Raw genomic sequence first — 27,987 nt, 5'->3', positions numbered from 1 at the left:
TTCTTAAATAGAAGGTCCTGTAGGAGGACTGGCAGAGACAGCAGAAGGCCTAAAAAGAGGGACCAGTTTAGAGTCTGTTTAGAGTTTGTACCCACAAAAAGCTAAGTCCAGATCCCCTTGATTGCTAGTGATCCTTATATAGCTCTAACTGGTATTGACTGTTAATTGAGAAGAGTCCTGCGCATAGGCTTTTGGCAATAATCAGTTAAATCGAACCTTCACATGGACTTGGTTTTTCATGCCCATTAAAACCATCCTCTTCCAACATGCTTTGATCTTGATTGATAGTGAGTGACTTTATATTAGTTGTTATATTATGTGATATTGATTTTTTTTGTCTTTCATTGTCTTAATGTGCTTTATTGTACATTGCCCAGAGTCTCAAGGTTTGGGCACAAAATAAAATATCCCATATGCTAAATGAGCCATAGATATTGACCTCATAGAATGCTATTGAATAAAATTGAGAATACATAAACTAGAATCTTTGTCTTAGTTGTGTACATGCTACATTCCTTTTAATGGTAAAGATAATACCAGTCATTGTTGGCAAATTTTGGCCAGTAGGACTCAAGCACAACAAAAACAACAGCCCAGTTTACCCCAAGTGTGATGATACTATTCCGTGCAAGCTAAATACCTACACCCTACTTTGCAAGCCACATATTGCAGCCTACATTCTGTCGGCTAGGGAAGTATATGCAGTGTACTGACACACATTAAGGATATGTTTTATTCTTATTGTGCCAAACCCCTGTTGAAGATAATATTTTTCCTAGTTATTTCCACACTACCCTAGCTGTGGGATACAATTACTAGACAACAATCATGTGCGCCTTTCCTATTTTCCCACCTTCATTATTTATTTGAGCTTGAAAAACAGAAGCTTTGTTTTCTTTTTGCCAAGATTGTAGCTGATCACGCTTGCTTCATTCTTACTGAACTTCAGTAGATATTATCTGTAATTCTCACTTATACCTTTAGAGTTTCAAGGAGCTTGTGATTTTGGCTTCCTACCCATATTCTTTTGTAAAGTTCAGCTTAATATCTTGGCTGCCTGGATTTTTGGAATGAGCAAGAAGCTCTGTGCTGGATCACTGAGCACCAAGGAGAAAGTTGAACAGAATCTCTGTGGGAAATGGCTTAGTGAGTTGTCAAATGCTTGTCACTGGTCTCTTCACTTTCTCACCACAGAAAGCACTTTCTGTTCATGATTTTAAAAGCCTTTTCCTTTATAAGTTATTGTATTCCAGCAGGTTTCCAATTAAAAAATAAAACTACATCTGCTTCACTATATTTTTCAAGAATAAAATAAAAAGAAATTTCTATTTTTGCAAGCAATAATCATTAACTTGTCCGTGTTTTAAATCATAAGCCTATCTTTGTTTTCTACTGACAATCCTTGCATGTACAGTTCAATGCACTGTTATACACTTTTAAGTTATTTAAAATGTAAACATTCAAAAACTACCTTCAGGGGGTATTATTCACATAATAAAGGGGGAAAATCATATGAATTCATAATCTCTAGCTAGAAAATGCACCATTTTTTCAAGATGGTTATTTGATGTGAATTTTTCTTAATTCATATTACTTATAAAACAACACATGTTCCTCAAGCAATAATTATTAAGGGAAATATTTTCTGATTATATTTATTTTTGCTAGATAACTATCAACATATTAATTTCCTCTTTTAGCAATTCTTATATACTTATGCATATACTTATATGCATATACTTATATACTTATGCATTGGCAGTATACTTTGATTAATTTCAAATTAATAGAATCAAGTATTTAACAACATTTTGCAATACTGAATAAACCATGTAATAATTCAGGTTGCCTTGAATACTTAAACTATTTCTTTAGAGATTAAAATCATGTTGTTGTTGTTGTTGTTAGTTGTAAAGTCATGTCCGACTGATCGCAACCCCATGGACAACATTCCTCCAGGCCTTCCTGTCCTCTACCATGTTCTGGAGTCCATTCAAGCTCATACCTACTGCTTCAGTGACTCCATCCAGCCACCTCATTCTCTGTCGTCCCGTTCTTCTATTGCCCTCAATCTTTCCCAGCATTAGGCTCTGCTCCAGTGAGTCCTTCCTTCTCATTAGATGGCCGAAGTTTTTGAGTTTCATCTTCAGGATCTGGCCTTCTAAAGAGCAGTCAGGGTTGATCTCCTCTAAGACTGACCGGTTTGATCGCCTTGCAGTCCAAGGGATTCACAGAACTCTTCTCCACAGCAAAATCATGTTAGCTATGTGCAAAAACAAGATTGTAATTTGTAATGTTAAAACACTTAAATAGGATTCTTTTTTTAAAAAAAAAAGTTTACAACCACTCATTCTGCAACCATTCAAAGTTATGAAAAAAACTGAACATGTAGTACTTATGACTAGTCCATGAATTTCCAGTCATTACAGCATCTCTCCAGTCACATTATTACAATTTGGGTGATTGGCAACTGGCTCGCTCTTACAACAATTGCAGCGTCCTCTGATCACATGATCGCTATTTGCAAGCTTCCCTGCCAACTTCTCACAAGCAAATTGCTTCTATAAGTTGTTCCCACCACTTTTTCTGTTATGGAATATGAGATCCCAAGGACAGAGATCCCACCATAACCCCAAGAGCTCCCTATATGTTGCAACTGTTACTGCAGCTCCTCCTTGTGGCATATGCATATACTATCACAATGACTAATCAAACAAGTAACTAATAAAAATGTATTTAGGTTAAGTGGATTTATTAAATGAATATATTTAGAGCAGCATCTCCATCACTTGAAATTATGTAAAGAGCAGAATACTTGACAGTGAATAGAACGAACAAAAGTCATGGTGTGGGGGACATGGGCAGTTTGTAAATGTGATAAACAAATATTATAGCGTACTCAGATGAAGTTTAAGATTATTATTATTTTAGTAAAAATCAAACCTACCAGTGTTCTGGTATTGCTTTTAGATGATCAAAGTATGTGTAATTTTAGTGTCCTAGTTGGAAGATATCCTTGACAATCTTGAGCATTGACACCTCCTTTTCTTGTGAAATTTTACTACCACCTCTCAAAGTTCTATCAAAACTTACTTCCCCTCCCACCAATACATTTAACTAGTAGGAAATGTAACCTTCTCAGAGGTTAAAAGTACTGTAGTCTATATAAAGTTAAGTAAACCATTTTCAGTTCTCTACCTGCAAAGATTAGTTTTATGTTTAATACATACAATATGCCCTGCAGTGCAACTGCAGTATTTTTGCTTTTTTTGACACTTTTTGCAAATGTTTATCAGAAAATAGACAGATTATCTGTATTTGGTGCACTTTAACAACTCTGGTAATATGAGTATCAGTACATAAGATCTATGGACTTGGGTTAATCTAATAATCAACCTAATCTGGATTTTTTTTCTTTAAAGTAAGGTCTTATAGTAAATAAGAATCACAGTTGTGAGATGTGTAGCACATATAAATCAATATATATTAAAACTTGGCCAATAAAGTATTCTATTCTATTCTATTGAATTTGTATATACATTTTTATCTATGTTTTAATTTTTAAAATAGACATTTTGAATACAGAAGCCGGTTATGATTCAAAATAAATAAGGTAATATTCTATTCTTAGATATATTTATGTTTTATGCAATAACAAATGGCATTCTTATTTTCTGTAGAATATGCTAGTTGGGTTTGGATCTGTCCATGCTATGAATATTCTACTATCACAGACTGTCTTGGTCTGAAATAAACTGAAGACTCAGCCTGTATGCATACTGTGACATGATTTAGAAAATCACCTGTAAAATAATTTTTGAACAGAGTGCATGTATCATAATGACACCTGTTTAAGTAAAACGTCTGTGTATTTATTTGGTTTGTATGAGTTAATCTCATATTTTTGTGCTGTCATGTACTCACAGTAGCTTACAAACTTTAAAAACAAAAGCAGAATTTAAAGATGTTTAAAGCAGATTAAAAATAATAGCAAAGTAAATGTAAATGTATCCCCCAAAAAAAAAAAAAAAAAACTAGCTTCTGATAGCAGGACCATCTTCAGAAAAAGTTCTCATGTTGACCTTAACCTTTCTTGAGCTATAAAACAAGTCTGTTTCTCTGATTGGCATTCTGAAACTATCTTCATTAAGCTGCATTTTCAGAAAACTTGCATTGCTCTTATGAATGAGGCCTGCATGTTTTTGTTTTTTGTTTTAAAAATCTATATTAATATAATCTAGGATGTGTTCACATGTTATGTGCATGTCTGTCACTTGGTAACAATGGCCAAGTAATATCCTTAACTTGAGAAAGAGGAGGGACTATAGATTCATAATCAACAGTTATTCAACATAAATTGTTTGAAGGCATTTAAGCACATTTATTTGATGTTTTATACCTAATAATAAATCTTAGTCATCATAATATGTAAGTGCTTTTGAGAAATAAAATGCAGCAGACGACTTGATCTCTAAAATGCATTCCAGAGACAAATAACTCCCACCTTATCTTCTCCCTAAATTAATATTTTATTTATTCTTCACGCCTTCACTGGAGAATTCTCCAACCTTTTAAAGCAGATGAATAGAGATGACTTTTATACCTTTATAACTCCCCTGTCATCTTTCATATTATTAGAGAGTTCGAGTAGTTTTATGATTTTAGGCTGAACTTTTCAGTGATAGATTATTATTTATTATTATATATAGTGGCAGTTCACAGTCAAGAGATTGGGTTAGTCTCCTATACTAGTTATTACTACTGATGTTAGTCAGTAAACTACCTTCTTTCATAAGTTTATGGGTGCGTTGTATGTGCAGATTGCTGAATATTTGCGGTGACTTCACACTAATTGAGCAAAAAAAAAAACACCTTTCTATTTGAATCTAATTTGATAATCATTTCCCAGAGCAAAAGATAGAGAGTCATTGGTTTAATCTTTTAATGAAAATTATTACAAGGATTACATACTAGTCATGTCCCAATATTTGAGGGGGTCAACCTATTTTCCAAAGCACCAGAAGGCAAGAAACAATGAATGGAAACTAATCAAGGAGAGAAACAACCTAGACCAAAGGAAAAATTTCCTAACAGTGAGAACAATCAACCAGTGGAACAGCTTGCCTTCAGAAGTTGTAGGTGGTCCATCACTGGAGGGTTTTAAGAAGAGACTGGACAGCCAGTTGTCTTGAATGGTATAGGGTTTCCTGCTTAAGCAGGGGATTGGACTAGAACACCTCCAAGGTCCATTCCAACTCTGTTATTCTGCTAATCTGCTATTCCATTAGTTGCCCCAGAGTATTTTATTTTGAATTTTATTCAGCATTTAAGGAGAGATTTCTCTCTTTTTCTCATTTTTAGCTTTGAAAAATTGTGTTCAGAAAATAAACAAGAGTTAGTCAGATATTTACAAGGAAGAATATTGAAGTGTTTGGACTGACATTGAAAGTTGCATGAAATTGGTGCTGATTTTTTCTTAAGATAGGGAAAGCAATGGCACCGAGCCTCTGAAATCCAAATTTCTGTAGCATAACTTTTAAAATCAACACATTTAGGATCACATAAATTGTATGTGGATATTCTTTAAGTAGAGCTTGAAGTTGTTATGCCTCTCTCCTGCTCCCAGTTCAAGGTCGATCTGATCTGCAAATGATAGCGTGGTATTTTCTTGTAGATATTGCCATGCATTCTTGAAATTTGTGGTTTCCAAATCTAGTCATGTTTAGATTAGATTTAGTAAACCCTAACTGGTATGACTATTTTGTTCCATTGATTTCAGTAGGTCTTTCCTTTTGCAAGTTTTGTTAACTTCACCAGGTTCTTCCAGTCTAGATCTTTATAGCTCTATGTAAATCTATTCTTCAAGGTCTGAAGTTGATTATGTTCTTTGGTCTGGCAACAGGACTTGGTTGGTCTTGTCAGTTTTTACCTAATAATTTGCCTATGATCCAAATTAAGATGAGGAAAACAACATAAATTGGATTGACTCTCCCTGGGCTTTTTTCTGCTTTCCATTTATGTTTCTAATTCCAACCACAAGAAAACAATCAAGCTTAGAGAGGATCCCTCATTTGAATGAATGAATTCTTTATTGGCCATGTGGGATTAGACACACATTAGACACACAAGGATTTTTTCTTGGTGCATATGCTCTCAGTGTACATAAAAAGAAAAGATACATTCGTCAAGAATCATAAGGTACAACACTTAATATAGCCATAGGGTTTAAATAGGCAATCAAATCATACTAGGAAACAGTCAATGTAAATCGTAAGGATGCAAGCAACAAAGTTATAGCCATACAGTCACAAGTAGGAGGGAATGGGTGATAGGAGTGATGAGAAGTTTAATAATGATAGTAATGCAGACTTAGTAAAAAGTTGGATAGTGTTGAGGGAATTATTTGTTTAGCAGAGTGATTTCAACCTTGAGCTACACATAATCTCCCTTATCAGCTTCTGATTCCCTTTGAAACTTGGTAGGTCTTAGTAGACCATTTGATGCAATGAAGAACCACATTTGTTGTCATCTGCAGTACCTATTTCCTATAGCGGAAAAGGCCTTTTAAATTTGGGTTTCTATATGAAATTAGCTTTTTATGCACATATGCATTTTTACATAATTATCGGAATTGAGAAGACTAGTAAGCAGCAGGCATCTGGTTGAACAGGATTGTTAAAAAATTAGAAATAATTGTATTTTTAAAATATTTGAGTATGTCACATGTTCATACAAAGCATTATTGTTCATTAGTCTAATTCTTCTGCAACTTTGGGATACCTTTCTGTTTCATTTCAGTTCTGTATGCTGTCATTTAATCTCGTTCATGAAGCATCCCAATTTTATGTGTAGCATTTTCCACAGATATCTGGATAGGCCCATTGAAAGAAGAAAAGAGGTGCTCCCATGTTTGAGCTCATTTTGGTGGCAGAGCACTGAATGGAATGGAAGTACTGGTACTTAAAGTAGAAAGATTATATAAGACAATACAGGTGTAGTGATCATTAATTCAATAGCATAATTCTTAATTATTTATTAATATGCTTCACAATATAACTCATTCCTGAAACTACTTTTACACATGGAGAAATCTAAGTGACATTTTCACTGATACACTGGAGTTTGGTTTTTTAAAATAGCTGTAAAACTGTTAGAACCTCTCACAATAATGTAACCGGTACTAAACAAAGCAGCTTGTGCTTTCTGCCAAATTCCTGTTAAGCAAATCTTTGATAAAATTAGATGCCAACCTTTTACTGGAGTGAAGCCAACACTTCAAAAAGCTTAAATTGCTACAGACAGAACAGCAAAAGTATAATGCTGAATTGTTTGTCGGGTGATACTTGTTCAAAATTAAATTCAGTGCATTTAATTTATAAAAATATTTCTTCAAAAGAAAGCCAGAAACTTTGATTAAAATGGAGAGGGGGAAGAAAGAATTGGACTGGAGAGTATCAGTTTGTACACTTCCAGCATATGGAGAATGAAAGAGGTTTTCTTTTTCTTTTTTGCACAAATGGAAATAGCTCTGGTTGTTCCACGTCATATTGTAAGGCTATAATTGAATTACCATTATAATTTTCAACAGTTTTGAATAGATTGATCAGTACCATTTGCCCATTAGTTTGCATGCATTACAGATCTGGTTTCACTAGCAAGCATAAAATTTTTCTTCATTCTCACTTCAGACAAATAACAGTTCTACTAACCAAGAAGAAAATTAGTAGCAGGTGAAAAACATTTTCACTGAGGCAGAAAACAAAATATTATTTGAAATATGATCTTTTTATTAACTAAACCTACCTTAATTCTTCACCGAGATTGGATACAGCTTGCTCAGTTATTCAGCAGGAACACATATTGTGAAAAGAAATGTGTCGTATTCTATACGTAGAGGGTTAGCAGGTTTTGAACTAGATTTTTAAAAATCTTTTTGGGTGTTTACTTGGCCTATGATGAAATAGGAGGTAATTGAGACCTCTCTATATATATATTTGGCAACCTCTATTTTTTATTATGAAATATTTAAAAAATTATAATTTTGTTTGTGGATATATTAAGCAGAATTCATGCCATACAGAATAAAAAAATTGGTTTTCTCTCTCTCTCTGCTCTCATTCATTTTAGTGAAGCCTGTCTAGTTTGATTGTATAGCTGTGATTTAGATGTATATTACTAATTTAAAGTTGAAACAGTGATGTTGGGTATCATTCAACTTAATGGAAACAGTTGAATGTATGATAAGAATGTACCATTGGTGGCTTTAAAGGTACATGTGCCAGCAACAACAGCCTCTAGAATTATTCTAGAGTTACTAAATTCTAATTTTGAACATGACAAAATGAAAATGAAAAAATGGATAACTAAGCAATATCATATTAATAACATTGAATTAAATTTAGATTATACTAAGTCATAGTTAGTTAATTTCTCCTTATCATTGGTGTGCCTTCAGTCTGTGCATATTTGGGAGAGTTGCCTACACATGTTTTTGTGCCTATCTGTTCTAGTACTATACTACCCATTTTGTGCCTTTCCAGATAGTTTGGAAAGTGTCACCAATGTAAAGAACTGTAATCTAAAGTCTGGGAGGATGCAGATTGAAATTAGCATACTGGAATAAAACCTAGCTCTAGTTTTCACTCAGCTGTGAAGCTGTATTGGGTGAGTCACATTGTTTTCTTAAACAGCTTTACAGAATTGTTGTAACCGTGAAAACAAAAAAGAAAATAAGTAATTAGTTACATCAGGCTAAAAGTTTGGAGATTTTTATCAGCTTCATGCCAAAGCCAAATATGAACATTATTCAATATTTTTGTACATTTCAAAGTATAATTAATACTACATAGTACATTAAAACATTTTGCAGTGATGTAGATTTAATTCATTCATAATAATGTCCATATGGCATTGGTTCTAATAATCTATTTTGTTTTATGTTGTTCTGCTCCTCTATGACTGTTTATGTTTTCTTTCCATAAATTCTTGTAATATCATATATTAGGGATTATATTATAAAAAGGTCCTCATTTAGCAACCATAATTGGAACCACCAGCTCCATTGCTAAGTGAAACAACCAATAAATGGAATTCACATGATGATGACTGTGCTTTCCTTTTCCTACTCCCCTCACCCTTTAGAATGCTTACTAGGATAGGCAGCTTGTAGCTCCTGACTGTAATTGATCAAACTAATCAATTTCATACATGCCCTTTTGTTTGCTTCCCCTCCTAAATTATTTTACTTCAGCCTTTCCTCCACACCTCCCCTCTCTGGTATGCTTACCTCAGTGCTGGCATAATTAGCAGGAAGGGAAATAGTGTTGGTATTTATATTTTGAGGAGAGGGAGGAATTACAACAGGTAAATGGTATACAATGAAGAATATATATTGAAAAAAACTTATTTGGTTTTTATTTATCCCTTTCGCTTTTTAAAAGCAATCTCTCACTCTCCAATGGTGGGAGGAAGAAAAAATGATCTCTGTAGCAATGGTCTGACCCATTTTTTCTCTCTCTAACCCCCTCCCACCCCAGCAAAATGGAGAGATTAGGAGGGAAAGGGAATCCAAGAGAGTAATAAGCAAGCACACAATGGGAAATACACTGGTCTGTTTACATAGCATGCTGGTGGTTCCCAGCCCAAGTGCACTCAGGGATCCCAGAGCCACTGCATTCCTTTTAATGTGTATTCCTCATTGTGTGGCTTTTTATTCTTTTGTAATTTCTCCAATCTCTGCACTCTGGATGGGAGAAAAAGAAAAGAAAAACAGATCCGGCAAGGACAACATGTGCTGAATATAATGGCAATCATGTGACTGAGGAACACTGCAAAAGTTGAAAATGAGGGCATTGCTCATAAAGTTATTTTACAGCACCACTGTTACTCTGGTCATTGAATGAGGCAGTTGGTGAGTGAGATCCACCTGGACTGGCATAGTTTTCTATGGCCATTCCTAACTACACAGCTCTAAGTTATGCAATGTCATCAGTTTTCTTCTGGCTAACTTGCAGTTCCAAACTGGTAACTGAACTGTTTCATACAACTGAGAGTATTCATTTTGTTTCTGCATTGTGTATTATAAAGAACAATTAAATCTATTTTACACTTGCTGAGTTGGAGATTTTTCAAGCAGGGAGCTTTTCTAGCAAGGTGTTGCCAGTATTTAGCTACTTTGTATCTCCTCCTTGATTCAAGTGCTCACCACTATGAGACTGACACAACAATTAATGAGTCTGAGGAGTAATAATGAAACATGTTTTCTTGACATAGTGATTGCATTATCTATCACAGTGATGGCGAACCTTTTCAGCACCGAGTGCTGAAAAGGGAGCATGCGCACGCTCATCGGGGCCACAACCTGGAAGAGGAGCAGCCCAGGGGGCATGTGCACACTGGGAAATCAACTTCCGGTTTCTGGCGCATGCATGTGCACCAGTCAGCTGGTTTTCCGGTTTCTGGCATGCATGCGCGCACAGCGATCAGTTGGCCGGTTTTCCAGAGCTGGTCTTCCAGTTTCCAGCACTGCCTCACACATGAAGGCCAGCTGATCATCGCACGTGCATGCGTGCCATAAACCCAGAAGAGGAATGGGTGACACCACACGTGCCAGGTGACATGGCTCCACGTGCCACAGGTTTGCTATCACGGATCTATCACATAAATGTACAGGCCTTTACCTACGGTTAATGATCTTGGAAGTGGCCTTTCTTAAATATGGGTATTTGCATTCTACTTAGCTTTATTTCACAAGGATTGAGTCATTAGCAGCTCCCTTGTGAGAGTAGCAAAATATCTAATTGCACTGTAAATAAAAAACCCCAGTATTTACAGGAAATAAGGGTTATTAAAGATATTTCAATGTCATATTAAGAGAAATTAGATTAAGATTTTGGCATTGATCTTGTATTTATTGCACATTAGCATTAATTGCAAATAGCTTATAATAGTTTCAGATATCTTAATTTAGAAAGTTTTTATTTTGCTATTCTTATAACCCAAATGGAGAATATGTTATGAGTATTTTAGAAACTCCTGTTGAAATAAGTGAATCTTATAGACATAATTAAAATCATAGTCTGTACAATTATACTATAATAGAATATACATTCTAATAATATAGCATAATAAAACTTACAACATTAACATATGATTAATATTTCTGGAAGAAAAAACTGGATAAGAATGTTAAAAGATAATAGCTTCAAGAAAAGACAAACACTAAAGTGTGGATGAATTAATTGTTACTTCAGTTGTAAGAATGGTTTATTTATTTAATCTATTTATTAGATTTTAATCCTACCTTTAATACTTTATAATAAACTCGGCAGCGAACATACCTAATACTTTCCTCCCCCTCTTTTCCTCACAACAACAACCCTGAGCGAGAGACAGAAAGTGACTGACCCAAAATCACCTAGGCAAAATCACCTAAACCTCACCCTAACCTCTACACCAATCTGGCTTTTTTTGGTAGACATAAATAAGTACCAGAATATTTTTGATTTGTTATTATAATATACCAACAGGTAGAATTAAAAATACAAAACATACAATGTGTGTAAAAATGTCAAAAAAGAAAGAAAAGAAACTAATGACAAAATAATCCTAAATACATAATGCATATTACAAAAGCTTTATCTAGGCAAATCAGATTTAACCTGTACAGAATCATATTCTGTCCACATAGAATCATACTCATCAATCTTTTCATGGCATTGATAAGTAATTCAGTTCAAAAATGGAAAGTGTAAAAATTTATAATTCAATTGGAGTAGTAGCTTCTTTCCCAAAGCACAGCCACTGTTTTAGCTCTGCTTCAAGTTCAAGAAATCCAAAAGTCTTCATAGATTAATTCCAAGGTTTGAATTTGATATATAATTGAGCACAACATTAAATTATTTAAATCTTATTCCTCTTGGTAGAATCATATTAATAAATATTTAATTCTCCGTCTGAAACAGAATTACTCTATAGCAAGACCAAATCATATGTTTTAAAATCCTTTCAATTACAGTGCATTGGTAGAGTCCAAATAGTTGTGTAACCGTAGTGAGCATCGTCATTTTTCAGAAGTTCTCAAAAACCTCCCTTGTTTAAGCCACAACACATTTCCAAACCTCTGTATTGTATGGAATTGATATTGATCGTGAATACCCTGAATTTTGTTTTTTAAATAGGGCTTCCCAGATTTGCATGGGATTATCATCTCATTGATTGACTTTATTTCAGCTTGAAATGCTAGAAGTTCAATACTTTTGCCACAATGAGCTTTGAATAATTTTCCTAAATGAATAAATGAAGATGACTCATTTGTTTAAATGGGCTGTCTTTTATTGAGTTTTAGGACTTGTGTGGAAAAAAGATCACATTTTGGGTCACATTTATGCAGAAACATTAACAATCCAAACTAGCTTACAACCTAAGAGTATCCCTGTAACTATATTGCCCATTAAGTAATTGTATGGGTTCTCTAACAAGTCTTGTACTGACTTAAATCAGAAGCAGTATCAAATTAATAAATTGCAACTAGAGATTTTTTTTTCATTTTTTAAATAAATAAATATTAGAGACATTATTTTAAGCAGATTTCACCTTGGCAAATGGCAGCATGTTGTCAATTGTTGGGATTTGTGCACTGAAGGACATAGAGGTATTTTATTACTAGTTTATTTCTGTCTGACCTTCTGAAACCCCTGTTGGTGTTTTGAGTCACACAGGGTATGTTTCATGGGTTGGATGCATAAACTTCACTGTCACCCATCACTTTTAAAATGATTTTTAAAGCTAATAAATATTAGAGGAAGAAAGCATCTAACCAGACAGAAATGTGTTTTCAAACTGTGAGCAGCAAACCTTTGGTGTGGGAAAAATTCTTCACGTAATTACATTTTTTATCTCATTGATATCTGCTTAATGAAAGACTAATGCATTTTACATAGAAATGCATGGAAATAAAACAGAAAATATGTTTTAGTTATTTACAGCCAATAGATGTAATAGCTAAATATAAATGGCTGCTTAAGATTAAAAGATTCAAAGCCTTTGCCTACAGTTCCTGTTCTAAGCTTCTAGTTTGCCAGTTGTCTTCTTGGACATAATTCTAGGACAGGAATATAAAAATAAAGAGACATGGCAGAGCATCTAAAAACAGACGTGAGAGAGAAATACAGAGAATCAGAAAATGAAACCAACAAATCATTACGTTGAACCCCTGAGCGTTTTGAGACTGTAAATGAAAAATCTTCAAAGAACCTCAGTTAAAAAGCAGCTAAGTAGAATAAATGTATTTGGGTTATCACAGAGATTGAAGAATTACCTTCTCCAAGGGACGATGGGTCTGGGTACACAAATTCTGAAATCAGGTATCTGGCATGCAAAAAACTGTGAAGGGTGGCAAAATTAACTTTATGCTTAACTCAGAATTTGTGCCATGTTTCTGGTTCATTTTTTGAAACTCTTTGAGGTTAAAATATGTTATTCATTTGTTCATTTATTTATTATTATGCTGCTGCAATGTGCAGTGAAATGTCTCAGCATCTTAAGATGCTGAGTTTGTCAGCTGGAAAGCTGACAGCCCAGGCTTGAGACCCAAGGGTCACATGATGGGGTAAGCTCTTGTTATTTGTCCCAATTCCTACCAATTTAGCAGTTCAAAAACATGCAAATGTGAATAAATAAATAAGTACCACTTTGGCAGGAAGATTACTGTTTTCCATTTTCATGCTGGCCAGATGACGATGGAAGCATCTATTAGGCAATGCAGTCTCTCTCAGCTAAGAATCACTTGAGTTGATCGTGACAGGTCAGGAGAAACCTTTTGCTGCTGCAAAACTTCTATACATCAGTAGTCTCACATCTTTTTTAGTAAGCTTCAACACAATACGGTGTTATGGTGTCGTCCTCTTTCTGTATGCTTATATCCAGCTTTGTAATGTACTTAGATGAATGGGCAAATCAGTTGATGTCACCACCTGAAAAACCTTTAGTTCCCTGAGCCATTGAAAAGCTGAGTGCTATTTAATATTCTGAAATCCAAGGATGAAAGCACAGTCTGTTAATTGTCAACATTTGATTTGAAGTTTTATTTTTAAAGGATAGATTAATGAATTTTGGAACATTAGCCCATCATTCCTGTAATATAAAACTCCTGACAAGCTGGCACAATAATTTGTTCTGTTCCTCAAGTCTTATTTATGCATTTTCCAGTGGAAATAGGCCAACAGACAACACTGTTGTATGTATGTTTACCAGAAGTAAATTTCACTAAGTTCAGTGATTTAAGAAAACGTAGGATTGTAAATTACGTTTGGTATTTTTTTTTCCTACTCTTCTTTCTCTATCTTTGATTTATTTGGAAACCAGGTAACATTTTTAAGAATTTCCCTCTTTTGAATTTCAAATCTTTTTGCCTTGCACAAATAAATTCTACATCTGTGGCAATTCCAAGAAGTGTTCCAATGATAGTTGAGAGCATAATTCAAAGCATGAAATTAAAATGCTAAAATTTAAACTAGAAAACTTTTATAGAATATGTTTCAAATTATACAGAATAATGTATGGAAATCACAACACAATATTATTTATTTCTGGCTTAATATCTTCATTTGAAGGAATATTTCTTGGTTAGTGTTACATGCAGCAAGAGCATATAATTCCAGAATATTGCTAGTAAACTGAATTGAGACATAATTTGAATAGATAGAGCATAGGAAGAAAATAAAACTTCACTTTGCTTCAAGAAACATCTGTTCAGTCACTCTCTCCTTACAATTCTAATTTTTCCTTTTCTACCCAATAGAAATTTAGCATACTGAATGTTATAGAAAATAGAATTTTCATTATATTGTTTTGAAGCTGCAAGTTATCCAAACTCCTTGAGACTTTTTATCTCCTGAGCAGGCTTGTACCTTTGTTTTTTCAGGCTGTATGACTAAAATATAATGCTTGCTTGCACTATGCTGCTGTGTTCATGCTCAGTCAGCAAAAGTGACAAAAGCATTCAGCAACCATCCAATTCATCAATTTTCATCTCATAGGTGGAACTTCTGGGTCATAAAAATGGAGGTCCCATGATGTTACATGTTACTAGGGCTCAGGAGCGACATAAAGGCAGTTCACCCCGGTGATGTCACAAAGGTGGGACTCTAGCTCATGCAGCACACTTGTAAACCTTTCAAGGCACATCAGTGTTCTGCAGCACAGTTGTTGAAAACCATTGAATCAGCTTCAGGACTATGCTCTAGTTTCTAAATAGGTCCCTTTAAATTGGTGTAGAGGAAATATACTCTTTTTCTTGCTTGATTTATCAGATGTGTGTGTTGGATATTCACCCCATCTCATAGCTTGATTGTTTACAACAATTACAAAATACAACAATTAAATATTCATGATAAATCAGAATGTAAGCTATTCAGAGTTACAAGTTAACACAATCTTGATGATACCATAATTCATCCCAAAGTTCTCTAAAATAATTTGGAAGCTTTTTAATGATGGAGCCAATCTTTTCTTCAAGGAAAGTCCATAATAGAGAACAGGGACATCATGGGAGTCTTGGATCCCTTTCACTTCCTGGAAATAGGCACTACTTCATCATAGGAGAGATGCCTTAATCCCACATACCCAGATGACAAGTATATAAGATTTCAAACATGCATTGAAGATATTTCCAAAAGCACTATGAACTGGGGGAGGATTTGGGGCCAAGTTGCTCCCTTTCTACAAATAAAAATATACAGGGAATTTACATATTTATTTAAAGTCTTAGAGGATAGCCTATCTTAAAACCACAACTCTGGGTAGCTCACCACCATTGATTTCCTCAGTGAATCACAAGAACACATTTTTCTTATTGCAGAAGTGGCTTTTGTATGAAATACCAATAACAGCAAGTATGTGTAGTATCTTAAGGTTTTACATGGTTGCATCTGTCTCTCTACATTTCAATAGATGCTTCCTTCCTTGACTTTAGTGAAATGTATCATTTTTTTCAAGTATAGTTAAATTTGTGTCCTTCAATTGCTGTATAAGACAAATGTGGGTCTAATAGATTCCACTATTTTTCAGTCTCAAAGAAATAAATGAAATTTAAAATAAGTTTTTAGTAGTTAATTGAAATTTTGAAAAGAACACAAAGTTGTTTTTTAGGATACACAGACCAAGCTGCATTTTATAACAACTTTAAAAGATAGTTGTTTTCAGCAGCAAAATACTGTCTTTTGGGTACTGGGAAAATCTGATATCTTGGCAACAGAAACATTGCTTGGAAGGGGGGCCTCTAGATTATATTTCATGTCACTGAGTGGGAACCAAGAAGGAATTTTAGTACAAAAAACAAGTCATAGTTCAAAGGCGTATCTGTTAGACATAATCAGTTTTAAATCACTGAATAAAGGCTTGTATTTTCAGAGCAACTTTGTCACATACAGACATTTTTTACACATATATAATGTAATAACTAGAGATGTAAATGCTGTTAAGTAATAAACAGGAATTATTAAGTAACGTGTTAAAAAGTACTTGTTTTAGAAAGACTGAAAGTAAAAAGAACATTATAACAATATTTTGGTAAAAAGAAACCTGATTTGGTGGCACTTAGTAAAAAGACTATGAAGGAAACAGAGGCAACATATTTTCTATAAGGAAGAGGAAGAACTGAAAAAATGTAAATGCAATTTAGCTTGTCTACATAGTATGAATATGATGAGGGAGAGCATGTGAAGGAAGCCAAAAAAAGTAATCAAATATAGGCTGAAATAAGAATTCTACTTCAGTTTGCGTGTTATAGCATGTATATATTGTACAGTCACCATATGTCTTTATTTATAAAGGACAGTTCTTAATTTAAACTCTTTAGATTTATTTATTTTTCAAAAACTTAGTTTTGCCCTTTATTTTGGTCATTTAACTTTTATTGTACAAATAGTACCACATAATGCTCAATCTTTCACATTCTTCTGAAAAATATCGAAATTGAATTGACTTTAAATAAAATAAATAAACGCATTTACACATACTGTTTGATTTTACACATGTTTATTAGAATATGAATTTTTCTTGGTTTTCCTCTTGAATTTTAAAATAAAGACTTGTAAAGCAAAGTGATGAACGTAAACAGCTTTTTATCCTTATGAACTTTTTTTAGACTGTGCCTTTTTCAGTTTATTTTTTCCAAGAAAATATGGTGACCATAATATATTGGCACTCCCATCTATAAATCATATCAGCTTTCGGTTACTTTGTGATGCTGAAGTTCTCTAGGTATAGTTCTAATACGTTTTCTTCTTACAAGAATATTTGCTGGTAAGATTGTTTTAGATCAGACATCCTGCAAACTTTTAAAATGAAGTATTGGAATGAGTAGCTGATCAATAATAATATCAATTTATTTACTTCTACCAGTGTGTACTAAACTTGATCTGATAAAATTGATTTATTTAAAATTATAAATATATTTCAATACTTCTTACTAATCTTTGTGAGCTAAAGTCCTTAGGAAGTCATTCTGTTAAGTTTATTTGCCATTTTTCTCATTTTTCCATTTGTGGCAGGTATGAAACCAGCTAACAATACACCTTCTACCTGTTTTTGGAATTATTGTACTGCCCTGATCTTACCCAAATGGTACATATTATTCTGTTACAGATACACTACAGTGATAAAATGGCAAAGAATGCATTACCTATTTGATTCTGTCTCCTGTAAAAAGGATTTTTCATGGAATTGGAAGCTCCACTGAAGCTAGCTATGATCAGATATGAATACATTTAATTGATCTCCATTTCTTTTTGTTTGTTCCAAAATTCTTTTTGTCTGTTCCAAAATATATGAATTTTGTGGTTATTCAATTTTGAATGCCTCATATGAAAATATGAAGGGTTGTTCACAGGTTGTTCTCAGGCAAATATTAAGTAATATATAATAACAAATAATTTCTAGATGAGGCAGAATATATATAAATAAAACCATATTTAAGGCACTTAATGACAGAAATAGCTTTATAGATATATTTCAAGAAATAATCAGAATAAGAAACAAATATTAAAACATATTGTGGAAGCAGAAATACATTTACATAACATTCTTAAATTATAGTCAAAAGTACATTTTTATCAAAATGCTTGAATACACACACACACACATACACACACAAATTCATGATATTTTACAGATTTATAAATTGACCATTTGTCATATGAATTTGTCCATTATATATAAAATATTCCACACACTATTAACTGCTTAGTAATCTCTGATCCTTTTCTTGATCTACAGTTCCCTTTAAAAGTATCCTCAGTGGTGGGCTGCTACCGGTTTGCACCAGTTCTGACAAACCAGATGTTAATTTTACATCTGGTTTGCCAAACCAGTAATTGAAACGACTGGCTGGCCCCACCCACTCCTCCCCTCCCCGGAGGGCCCACATGGAGACTCTGGGAGGGCAAAAAACAGAGGGGAAACGGGCCTTCCTGAAGTTCTGGAAGGCTGGAAATGGGCCCGTTTCCAGCCTCTGGAGAGCCTCCAGAGAGTGGGGAGGTCATTTTTTCCCTCGAGGAAAGCCTCTGGAGTCCAGGGAGGGTGAGAAACGGGCCTCCCAGAAGTTCCCGAAGGCCAGAAATGGGTCCATTTCTGGCATCCACAGAGCCTCTGGAGCCCAGGAAGGCTGTTTTTGCCCTCCCAGAGGCTTGAAGAAAGCCTCCAGAGCCCAGGGAGGGTAAAAATTACCTCTCCCCACTGTGGTGTAGAAGGCCGACTAGGCCACGCCTACCCAGCAACCGGGCATAAAACCGGTTGCTAAAGTTTTTGAATCCCATCCCGGTGTATCCTTTTCTCCTTATAAAATCCTTTTGATACTGTATGTAGTAACACAAATTATATACCATATTATAAACTAAACTTTGTGGAGGATTCTATAATAGTATAGTGATTCTGACTTTCATTTTCAATACTTATTCCTAATGTTTATTGTAGTATTTTTTTACTACAACAGAAAATGAGATGTTATTTTTCAGTGTTCATAATATGTAAATGAATGCCAAACAATGGTTCTTTATACTTTACATCCTTTGCAAAAATAGTTAATAAGTTTTCTGTCCACTAGTGATAAACTTTATTTTCCTCTATTTGAAAAACTAATTAAATCATATTTAACATGCATTTACTAATACTAAATTAAATTCAGAAAATATTTCATTTTAATATATAAGAATTGTCACATTTTTCATTGTCAAAATGTAAGTGTGTAGTTAACAAATCTAATCTTTCACCATGAAAATGTGTTGTTCAATCATACTGTCTCTGTTATTATAGTCATTCAATAAGGTTTTACATGTGTCTGGAAGATTATGGCATGTTTTTTTCTGATGATTTGGCATTTTTCTTATTTTTTTTTACATAGAAACCATTATATATCAATCCTTTCTTTGTCTTCTGTTTCATATTAAGTTACTTTCTCATGTGTAGGAAATATACTACAGAATGTTTATTTTTCTGGCAATAGTTGGAAATATTTCTGGCACACAATCTATAAAAACAATTTATTTGCATAAAATGTCATTTTTTTTTCTATACAAGTAAGTTATTAATTGTATCCCAAATGCAATTAGAATTTGAACTGAATGATTTAACTGGACTACAAAACAGAATTACTAACATTATGTATCTTTTCAATGGCCAAAGTATCCAAGATACTTTGAGATTACGATTTCCAAAATTCCCAACCCTCAAGCTGGGAGTTTTAGTCTTGTTATATCTGAAGGCACTAGATTGGAGAAGATAAATCTAAGTAAACACAGAACTAAAATGTTTATTATCTCACTCCATCAGGCAGAAAAATGTGATAAGAGTGGAGAAGATACATAATAAAATGTCTTGGGTTACATGTGCATAAAATGTAAAGGAAGAGAAATCAGAGACAACTGAAAGCAGAAGTTGTACATTTTTTCAGTCTATTTAAAATATGCAAAGTGTGTCATCTCAGTATATACAACAACAAACTAATGGCAACCTCCTGTTCAGAGTGGAACTGCAATATATTCTAGAATTTAGTTATTAGTAAGTTTTTATGTTTTGTGTAAAGTATGCGTAATTCTGAAATGCTTTCTCTGTACTTTTATTCTTTTGTTCAATAAACCAAGTTGGTATGTCACAATAGAGAAAACAATACAAAATGCCACTTTGACCAAGAGTTCTTAATTCTTTCCTCTGAATGCTGACCAAGGATATTTTCTGAAACAGATTCAGTAGTAGCTTTGCTCAAAGTTCTTTACTGAGCAGGGTTTATTTTTTCCATCACTCCATCATGCAGTCTCCTGCAAAAGTTTAACTTTGGCTGTTCTTTCTGTTCTTGTTATCTGTCCCAAGAAATGGAAGAATTTCATTAAAAGATCAAAGGCTTAACTGCAAAGATAATACTTGTAGAACCAAGTGCTCTTCCATACTTAGATCAGATTTACAGTATGACTCAATAGATTCTTAATCATTTCAAAGCAAATGTAATGTTGTGTTGTAATTTATTTCTTGATCTAAGACAAATTGCTTGTTCTTACTGTTGGAAAATTTATCCTTAGTTCTAGGTTAATCGGCAAGTGGAATGGTTTGCCTGCAGAAGTTGGGTGCTCCATCACTGGAGGTATTTTAGAAAAGATTGCAAAGCCATTTTTCTGGAAAGGTACAGGGTATCTTGCTTGAGAAGGGTTGTGGGGTTGGACAAGAAGACCTTCAAGGTCCCTTTCAACTCTTTTATTCTGTATTCTCCAAATAATTTAATTTCCTTAGATTAGAAGCATATTGTCAGGAACCAGATTTGGAAAAAGTATGTGATGCCAGTTATACAAAAGTGATTTAAGTCCGGAACAAGATGAAAATACTAAAAAGAAACTTAAATTTACTCCATCTTAAAAACTCTTGAATATAATAGAGAGGGGCAGAAAATACTTTTCAGGCTTTCAAGTTTCCAAATCTGTATTCTGTTTCCTGATCTGGTCTACCAGCTAATATCTTTTGAGGATAAAACTTAAAATTTAGAAAATATTCAAAACTATAGAGACAGTATATTACAATTTAAGTCAATAAATATCTGATTAGAAGTATTCTGGGGTCAGTAGTATGTAGAACTGTGTACTATATATTTATTATCCAAATAAATATTAATTCATTAAAAATTGACATTATTTGTATAATAAATGTATACATGAATCTTTTTTGATACCTAAACTATTACAAACTTCTTTCCCAGTATAAAAAACTTGGCCATAATATATGCACTCTTAATACAGTTAGGAAATGAGAAACATATGGATAATCCTCTTTATAAAATGTAAAGAATACCAACAAATAATCATTGGTGTGTATATATCCTTTTTTGTTTTATTTACTCAGTATTTACAAGTAACAGTCATGTAGCCAAGCTAAACATCCTTAGAAAGATAAAATAATATTAAGGTAATTAATCCTTTCTATCATTGAGAAGTTATTGAAGAGAGGACTTTTCTGAAGAGCATTTGCTTGAATAGTTTATTATTTTCTTATATGGGTTTAATTATTGATGTTATTTTATTTCTTATGATTTTTTTATTTTAATTATCACACATATTTTGATTTATTGTATTGTAGTTAATTAATTTATATTTATTGTGGATGTTTTAATTGTATGGATGTTCTTGTTTTGTAAACTGTTTATGATTGCATAAGTCATACATAGTTTAAGGTAAATCAAAGTTTGTTCTGGCTTCTTCTTTTTTCATTTCCCCACCGCAAAAGTATATCCTTTTAAAAAGATCAGTTTTGAAGTATTTTCTGTCTTAGCAATGTAATTCTGTACACTATAATTTTATAACTTTATACATTGATATAAAAATTACTTTATATTACTGTGTTTTCAGAAGTTGATGTTAACAGATACAGTTATGATTAGCTAATCTATACCTTCTTTATTTTATGAAAAAAACTTACCTGTTTTAATTGGCCAAAGCACAATGGACAGCAGAAATCAGTATTAGTGGGCCCATGTGATGAGAACTACATCATAGGCAAGATTATAAATTAGCAAAGGAAGTGGGGAAAAAGGAAAAAAAAACAAATTACATTGTGTTCCTGTGAAACTAAATAAAGGAGGAAGGTCCTATCCTACTGGTATTTTGAAGAACACTAAAGATCTGGCTCTTTGCTCAGGCCTTTGATGAAGATGATTGATGCCCTTTTTTCCTTTCTTGTTCTTCTCTAGGTTTGTTTTCTTTGCCATCATTGTTCTTGTGCTGTTTTTGTTTTGTCTTGTTTCTAATTTACACTTAGGGTAAACCACCCAGAGTCACAGGATGTTGGCAGCAGATAAATTTGATAAATTATTATTATTATTTATCTACTAGATTTCAATGAAGTTATATTGGAATGGAGTTGATGGACACAGGCAGGGAAGAGAGAGTGTAAGGATAATTATAAATGTAAAATATATGTCAGAAGTACATATGTGAGAAGATATTAATGAATGCTATTGTGTGCAAATGGTAATAATACATGTTCTAAAGATAAAGTTTGAATTAATGTTATCCAACAGAAAAGGTTGTTTTGTTAAATAAAAATGCTTAGATCGTAAAAATGATAAAGAGCATTAACGGTGATTGCATCATTTCAAAATCCAAGAATCAATGTTAATGGTGACTGTTGATATTTGCAGTGAAAAAGGTCTTGAGCTAGAAAATGGCTCAAATATAAGTTTATTGTATTCATATTTTTCAGGGAAAAATAAGAATATAAATCTAAAACCATGGTTGTTTATGATAAAATATTGAGATACTTGGTGAGGGATAAAGAGTGATGAGTGATTCTGTATGTGGTTCAAGCCATTATTTGGTAATGCCAAAAGTGGATCTTGGGGAGAAAATATTGGAGATACAGAATAAAAGAAACAAAAATAAAAGTGGAAGAACTGCAGAAAGAAAAATATGAGCCCTGTATTTAAAAGATTAGAAGTTAAGTTAATGTCCTAACAAAGTGAACAGAAATTAGACATAGGCTAGGGGAATATGGAGAGTTACTTAGAACAGAGCTAAAGAAGTTGAGTTTTGTAGTGCTAATTATGTTGAGGGGATTATAACATGGATGATTAGTACAAAGGTAAAATAAGACAAGCTGTGAATGAGGAAAGTATAATATAATTGTTGAAAAAATGAGAAGAAATATTGTATAATGTGGAAAGAGAGCAACAATTGCAGAAAACAATTGAAGACAGCAAGGAACAAAATTAAGTTAAGCAAAAATGAGACTAATTTGGATGGAAAATAAAACATTGTGTATTTACTGCTTTGCTCACTTTGTTATATAGGGCTATAATATGTGGGCTAGGTTTGCTATTAGCAATATAATAATAATGCAGTTGCAATGGGGTATTTAAATGTGTCTTGTAAAATAAGAAATAGCAAGGTCTAGAATGAAGAGGATAAATGAATGTGGATTGAATACAAAAGTGAATAATCAGTATGAAAGAATTACATTGAGGTGATTTAGTCCTATTAGAAAATGAATGAGGATTGAATTACAAAATGGATACATGAAGGGTCACTGCTCAAGAGGAATTGCAAGACTGAGCTAGTAGGATTACTAATTAGTATTTTTACTTGATATATGCTTATGTCTAAGCACAGAACAAGGCTTCTACTCCTCATAATAACCATCTTTCGAGCTGTCCCAAAGTCATCCAGTGACCTTGAGTGGCTAGAGGGGGACTAAAGTCTAGAATCCTGCCATTCCTAATCCATCACTTTAACCTCTACACCTCGTTGAATCTGGTCGTCACAATCAAGGCAGGCTGTCTGTCTGGAGCTGACAAAGAGTGTGGAAAAGAGAGAGGTGAGAAATTTAATGAAGTCATGTTTGGAATTGGGAAAGCCAGGATAGTTTGTAAAGCAATTACGGGGCATTATGAATATGGTTTGTGTAAATTAGTTTTGGCTACTTCTTTTTCTTACCTTTAATTTCTTCCTCTCATTTTTTGTACTTCTGTTCTGTACTCTGCAAACATTGCTTATCATGAAAGGAATAGCATGATGGGTGTGTATGGATGTGTATATGTAGATGGTAACAAGATTATACATCTTTAGGTTCTCCAATGGTGCATTAACTAAACAAAAAAGACAGCTATTTGCTTTGGGAGGCTAAATTAGACAAGGAATTCCACACAAAAGATTCTCCTATGTTTAGACTTTATAATATAAACAACTAATTTAATGCATCACCAATGATATACAATAGATGCCATCTTACAATTTGACAATGGGTAAAACGCTGATGTAATCTGAGAGAAATTTCAAAGTGATTAATTTGGAATAGAAAAAGATCTGTTGTGTAAATTTCTTTTCCTCCCTTTTATTAAAAACATACAGTTAATGTAATTTAATTGTATATAATTAATAAGACACAATAGCAGCTGGTTTCTGCAATATGAACAACACTTTTGGAACTGTGGAAAAAAAAATATGTCGTGCATTTGTTGATTTTTTTAAAAAATAATTTCTTTTTGGAGCTTAATTATGAAAATAAGTTATTCTTTTCCTAGGATGCCTTTCAAACTATTATGACATACCTTTTCTTCATAAAATACACTTTTTAATAATATATCTATAATTTTAGAGCCAAATAGACAAATTTTATAATTTGTCCATATTTATAGCAAGTTTTTTTAAATACTAACACATTTAACAATGGGTAAAAATAATTTTTATCTTTGTTCTTGGTACATTGCTTAAATTTACATGTTATGTTTTGTGTTCTTGTATGTATATTTTTTTCTGGTATATTTCTACAACTTGTAAAAAAACATTAAAAATAGATTTGAGCAATTCTTATTTTCTCACTATTTATTACCACAACTGTGTTCTTTAAGGAAACTTTTAAACAAAGTTCATGTTTCAAGTGGATGTAGATACCAGCAAGGGTTGGCTGAATGGAAAGATTGCTTGGCTTACCCGTTGTTTTGCTTGTTGCCCATCCCTACCTCAGGGCATATTTAGAAGATAGTGATATTACAAATTAAGAATGCTAGCAATTTGATCTGTGAGGCAGTGGGTGGTTTAGAAATTGATTGCGAGGCAGTGGGTGGTTTAGAAATAAAAAATATAAATAAATAAATTCTACCAAATGAGACATCCTCAAACTTACTCAATTTACAAGAAAGCTGATGAAGACAATTAAGCGGTTTGTTGAATTTCAAGATATAAAATTAATTTTAAAAAACCAAATGATAACAAAATACCTTTCTGGAAGAATAAAAGTAATGTCATAGAAGCTAGACCTCCTGTTAGGACGTGTATAAAATTGCTCTTAAAGTATGACAGGGAGATAGAATAAATAAAAGACTATGATTAAATTGTTGCAATTTTTTTTAAAAACAGTTTCATTACAACAATGGGAGAACTTATGGAAATATTCAGTAAAATTTAGCATAAGATATAATTTGAGAAGAAATTGGTATAAGATGTTATAGAGTAATACATAACTACCCATGATTGCAAAAATATTTTAAAAAACCATATAATAATAAATGTGGAAAATATTTTTGATATACAAGGTACCTTATATACGTGATGGTCATACAGTAACATGAAAAGTACTGGAAAGAAATACACAGGATTATTACAAAAATAAAAATAATGCATAAAGAAAGTCTTTTTCTACTAGAATTTTTCTAGATAAAATAAATTTTTAAAAATCACTACTTATTAAGTTATATTCTAATGGTAACACAAATTTGGCCCACATTAGAAAATAAATACATTGCTAATAATAGCAGATAGGGAAATCAAGCTTGATGTATACTAGTAATGGCAAAATTAAGAGTATAATCCAGAGCAGAATTTTGATTTAATTTAGGCAAGAATGACTTCTGGACATATTATCTAGCACACTCAAATACTCAGTTCAAGTTTTTAAGATGGAAGTATTTAATGTATTTAATGTAATATTAATAGCCTGAAGCCATTTTAATGTCTATAAACATTTTAGTACCAGTCAGGTACAATGGAAGAAAATTTAGAACGTAATATTGTTTTTACTGTGCTTTTTAAATTGTTAATTTTAGAAGATTAAGTGCATTTATTTTAGGAACTGATAAATTTTAGTGACACATTGTAATATAAACATTAGTGTTTTGTGGTCATTATCAATTATTTCTTAAAATGATATAATGAGTTTAGTTTATATGAATTAAATGATAAAAGTTAAATTTCATTCCAATTGTAAATTATCCGTTTATTTATTGGTATTTTATTTTTCATCTGCTATGTTCTTTTTTGTTTTATTCTTTTTCCCTTTATTTTTTTCTTAAATATTTTACATTTAAGACATTTAAAAGTATATTAAAATAAATTTTTGATTGTTTCTAAAAAAGGTTACAATTTAGTCCTCTCAAGTTCAAGGGAGATTTGAACTTTACCTGTTTAAGGGATGATGTTGATGATTTCCTTAATATATTGATGTGAATCTTTTATTCATCCTCCAATGGTAGGGATTTATGTCCTCCTACACCCATTTTGGCACCAACTAACATCTGCATTCAGCATATACAGAAGAAAGAATAATTTTTCAGCTATAAGGAATTAATATTTTCCAGGTGCCTCCATACTAATAAGTAATAGCCATTGAAAAGCTAAAGTATACTCGATGTAGAGCTTCAGCTCGATGTTGAAGCAGAGATGCTATGCTTTCTTTATTAAACTTGCTGAATATTTGTGAATTTTTATAGGTGTCTAATCTTATATATATTTACTCACAAGTATTCCCAGGTGCCTGTATGTGTGCTTACAGTCAGCAAAGTTCTAGCAAAAATTCATTAAATTTACTTTCTAAGTTTATTGTCAATATGCTTTATACATTAAAACTATACTGCTATGTTGAATTTTGAAAAAGTATAAGCATTAATGTATAGATATAAAATAAACATCTTAAGAAGTAAAGCAGCATTTTAGAAATTAGCAGTAAAATTTGTCATATGAATGTAATTACTACCAGCTTCTACTTAAAATTAGGATAGTGATATGTTTCTTTGGGCATTAGATCATTTAGTTTTGTTTGCAGGTACAAAGAAGCATGTATCATATTTAAGACATTTTAGGAAGTATAGGCACTGAAATACTATAACTGAATTCTAAATAAATTAAAATAGGCTTGAGTTGTTTGCTTATATATCCAGTCTCTTCCTTTTGTGTGCAACTGCTAAACTAGAATCACATTTCCATTTCTTCAAATCCAGAGCTTTAGAACAAACTAGAATATTGAGGGATTTTTAAATAGAAGACAGCTTAATATTCTGACATCCCAAAGCTAGTAATCATATTTTTTTTCAATTTAAACAAACAAGAAAATATGGATAGAGTTTTTCTTGTTTAATTATTGCACATTGTAAAATGTGAAGTTAGGGAGCTGCTTATGCAGAAGGTATGGTTATGTGTAGATGAACTTAATAACAAAATAGCACAGACTGAGTTGCCCAGAATGTGGTCTGTAGCTGCCAAGATTTCATTTACTTATTTATTTTGTTAATCGAATTTGCACAACTGCCCATCTCCCCACAGATGATTCTAGGCAATGCACAACAATGGTTGACATTGTTTTGCAGCTCTCAGGAATTGCACCAGGAAATCTGAGGATTAATGGTTATAGTCAGAAGTCAGGAATAATTTATAATAATAATAATAATAATAATAATAATAATAATAATAATAATAATAATAATAATAATAATAATAATAATAATAATAATAATAATAATAATAATAATAATAATAATAATAATAATAATAATAATAATAATAATAATAATAATAATAATAATAATAATAATATAGCTTTGCTGTGCTATGGGTTGCTGCCATAGGCAAATTATTATTATAAACTTTTATTAAACATGAAACTCAGTCAATTGTGATACATTTTTGTTCAGTTGACTGAGTTTCATGTTTAATGAATAAAAGTTAATAATAATAGTATAATTTG

General features: G+C 32.6%; 1 long non-coding RNA gene across 7 annotated transcripts in view; it reads left to right on the top strand.

The window, feature by feature from the left end:
- LOC148131493 (uncharacterized) overlaps positions 1–27,987 on the top strand; it is a 155,564-nt gene that overhangs the window by 46,099 nt on the left and 81,478 nt on the right. For 2 of the 7 annotated variants that reach the window (XR_015748951.1, XR_015748948.1), the window contains exons 3-4: positions 20,571–20,671; positions 23,643–23,847. The exons of 3 other annotated variants lie outside the window; for them this stretch is intronic. This is a non-coding gene — a long non-coding RNA (uncharacterized LOC148131493). Of the gene's footprint in view, positions 1–20,570; positions 20,672–22,367; positions 22,425–23,637; positions 23,848–27,987 lie in introns of all 7 variants that reach the window. 2 more of the 7 variants (XR_015748950.1, XR_015748949.1) reach the window with 2 other exon arrangements.

Source organism: Notechis scutatus, chromosome 3, assembly GCF_049901735.1.
Source record: "Notechis scutatus isolate UNSWTSFEM ecotype Mainland chromosome 3, rNotScu1.2, whole genome shotgun sequence".
NCBI classification, from domain to species: Eukaryota; Metazoa; Chordata; class Lepidosauria; order Squamata; family Elapidae; genus Notechis; species Notechis scutatus.
This window is presented reverse-complemented; position numbering and strand designations above follow the sequence as displayed.